Consider the following 4007-nt stretch of genomic DNA (forward strand, 5'->3'; position numbering starts at 1 on the left):
GTTTCTAAGGTGACCGCGACAGAATACCTGCTGAAGGTTCCAATTACTGTTCAGTGTGGTTTCAGACAGTGAAGGGGACGCCACGAATTAATGACATTCTGTTTTTTTCTTCTTTTTTTTTTTGAAAAAAGGAAGGGCAGGAAGACAGTGCAGCGTACGGAGGTGAAAGGAAAGACAGGGGAAAGACAAAAGAAAGACAAAGAAAGAAGATTGCGAAAGGGAAAGGCGGAGAACAAGGAGGCAGAGGACCTGCTGTGGACATACTTTGAGGAGGTAGAAAACAAGCTAAACCACATTAGGATGTCATCATGCTGATAAACTCTACTACTGACAGCCAGTGAACACATGAACATCTTCTTCCCTTCATATCAGACTTTGATGATGAGTTTCATAATTGGAATCGTGAGCAAGAGCAGAGCAGGGGAAAGCAGTTACAGTACAGTAAAGAACAAGAAAGGAATATTCACACAGCACAGTGTGACCAAATATTCCTAGCTGTGATTCACAAAAAATTAAGTGTTCAATAAGTAGCATTTTGTGAAATAAACACAACCAATATTTGTGGTAAAAGACTTGAATTGTTGCTGACCTGTTACGTAGTTGTATGACTGGGATATGGTTTTAAGGAACATATGCAGTCCTTTAATCAAATTTTATGAACTCAGGTGACTTCAATGACAGTGTTCTCATAACAAAGACATCACTGTGTTGAGTTATTCGGTATCATTGCATCCCTTAATTTTTTCCACAAGCTTGACTTCAAGCTTGAACATTTCAATTGCATTCGCAACTTAAGCATGCAAAGAATGTTGGAAGTTGCTCCGTTTCTGGGTTCTGCACCAAGTTGTTCATTAACTCTTTCTCTGCTTATTTCTATGCTCTGAATATGCATTTCTTTAGTAAAGCTTCCAGTTCCAGAAGAACACAGAATCACTGAAGCCATTTTCATAACTCTGCAAAACTTTTTCTTCTTAAAAGTATCAAACAGCTGACAAAGTAAAGAAAGATAAGTCATGATTATGAAGAAGTCATAATGGGTTGGAAGTGCATGGGAGGCACCCTATAGGACATGATACCAAAAAAAGCAGTAAGGTACATGTTTTACATGCAACAGCCCTTACTTCTTCTCTGGTATCACCCTATTGACTGTGGGACTCATATACATATTTTTACATTTAGTGAAATTTGAAATTGCACCTAAAACTCACCAAAACACAAAACACTTTAAGCAATAAAATTATTACACCAGTACATTTTATCGTGAAAATTGCAGGAATGAGATCACTGGGTCAGAAAAAAAGTTTTGGCTTGTAGATACATTTCTTGTGTTATCACACCACATAGTTGTAAATGGGTTAAAGTAAACAATGCCCTAACTAATTCCTCAAGCAATGGCCTGCTGCATGAATCAAAACTGGCATAGTAGTAAAAATGATCACTATAATGAGCAACCAAATCCCACCATAAATACTACACAGGATAAGCTTAAAGTATTTTATTTGCACTAAAGGGTACCTGTTTTCATATATTGCTGCAGTAAAGTTTCATTTTATGGGACCCCATTCTGCGAGGGATAAGTTCACTTGAATATGGGTTATATATCTTCAGTTAGTATGTTCTTATTTTTATTCAGTAAATGGTAAGAGTACAGTGCATTGAAGTATTCAAAGCATTGACCAATTCTCTGACTTTACAGACACACAAGCTTGACTGAAATTTCATTGTGATATTTTATTTCTAAACACAAACTCAAAATTAATTAATTTAAGGTTTAATGTTAGTTATGTGGGTAGGAGAGCAGTGAAAAATAAGCCATTGTATAACCGTAATAAAGGAAGTAACAAAGTTTGCCAAAAAGCATGATAGTAACCTAGATCTGATGGTCATGTAATGGTGCCCATGTCTCAAAACACACAATCCCTACAGTGTGAAAATCTCCTCTGTAGTGAAGTCTGTGTTTGCTCTGATAATGCAGTGGACATGTGGTTTTTTTTGGCATAAATATGTTTCTTATATTGGGTGGGGCACACCCCAAAGCACTAAATGACTTCATACTGCTGGCAGTACTCAGTGTTGCTCTTTGGTTGAACTTTGACTTAATCAGTTAGGTATTTTATCTAATTGCCCGAAATGGTTAGTGTTTTCTTCCACAACGGTGAAGCATGGTGGTGACAGCATCATGGTATGGGACTCCTTTACATCTTTGTGCAAAGGTGGTACATACTCAGTCACCCCCACTCACATTCCTTAACTGTTTAAACTCAGAAATCTGAGAATTGATTGAATACGTTGGTAATTTATTGTTGACGGAACGTGAGATAGCCCCGTTTAATAGCCCTGATCAAGACAGCTGATAATGTAGTGGTTAGAGCTTTGGATCCAAAGGTTGCAGGTTAAAGTCTCAACTCCAGCTGTAGTACCCTTGAGCAAGGTATTTACCCTAAATTGCTACGGTAAAAATACCCAGCTGTATAAATGATTTAAAAATTGCTAAGAACGTAACGTTATAAGTCACTACGGAGAAAAGCTAAATGAAGAATGTATGATCTCGTCCTCCTGGTATTAGGGATTCTTCAGTTATTAATTTTTTTAAAATTAACATTTTCCTGTTCATATTAAAAAATTAGAGCTTTGTATTTACTTGATCAAAGATATTTTAAGGTATAATCAAACCAAACATGGAGAATAATAAACTACTAAACTGCTCATGTCCAGTTCGCTTGAATCGAATGGTAATAGGATACATTTATCGTTCTAAGTTTTCCTCACAGACTGCAAATACCAGTATGAGTATTTAAGATACTTTTTCTGCTTAGGAGTATTCGGTAGCTGTCTTTCCGTTGCATAACAATTTTAGGATATTTAATACAACGCTGTAACAAATAATAAATGATTTTTTTTCCAGTAGTTAATTCCGTTTCGTTACTGAATTTTCCCCGGGGATCAATAAAGTATCTATCTATCATGGGTGACGATCATACAGATATTACTAAAAAAATTGAGAAGTAGGCAAGTTTTTCACAATTTTTTCAGGAAACCAGAAAGTTAATTCCCGTTTACATATACTTTAGCACAACGGCTGTAGAAAAAAAGTATTAACGCAGAATCCTAATGCAGTTCCAAGTTGTAAATGGGGTTCTTGCTTGTTCCCTCTCGGTGTATTTTTCTCACATGACATGTCTGAAACACGTTATGTATGTGAACCGGCGGATTCATTTCTCATGAACACAACAATATAATGTTGTACTACCAATATGATATCTGTTTCATTTCACGAAGAATATTTCCAACCCGTCTTTGTTAATTAATTTACCAAATCTGCTTTTATTATTCCAGGCGACAATACTGTCCCGGAGGGCCAAATCTGATTACAGTAACTGACTCTTCGCAGTACGGCCTTTTAAGTCCCGACAAACCTCGTATGTCCAGGCAAGTCAACCATCTGGCACTGATCCCCAGTGGACCTTACCAGGGCAGGTGCCACCTTACGCGGCTTTACCGTGGTCTTAACCCTTGAAAGCACCGCATGCTTAAGCCAGGCTGGTGATGCGATTTCGTTTAATTTACTAAATGTCAAAACAGAATCAGTAATATAAATAATATTACGTATTACGGCAAACATCATTCTTTGACTTTATTTGACTTCATCTAACGCAATTTACATCAGATGCATAATGCATTAGTTTTTATGCGAGTATAAATGTAGCAATCATAAAACAATGTCTACATGGCTGGCATATTTGTTTTCACTCTGAAGCAGGGGTAGCTAAGCTTAGCAAAGTTAACGCACAAGGACAAACAAAATCGAAAATGACGTTGACAAATCCCACGTGCGGCAGAGATTTTGGCGCGACGCGGGACCTTTTCCTCCTATTTTTTGAAATTTGTCTGGAGCGCCAGGGTCGAGGGGAGGAGACAGCGTGTCCTCCCGCGTCGCCATTGGTCCGCCGTCCACCACATGTCCCCCGCGCTCGAACCGCCATGTTGGCCGAACCCCTTTCTTTCAT

The sequence above is a fragment of the Scleropages formosus genome, chromosome 6 (genome assembly GCF_900964775.1).
Source record: "Scleropages formosus chromosome 6, fSclFor1.1, whole genome shotgun sequence".
NCBI classification, from domain to species: Eukaryota; Metazoa; Chordata; class Actinopteri; order Osteoglossiformes; family Osteoglossidae; genus Scleropages; species Scleropages formosus.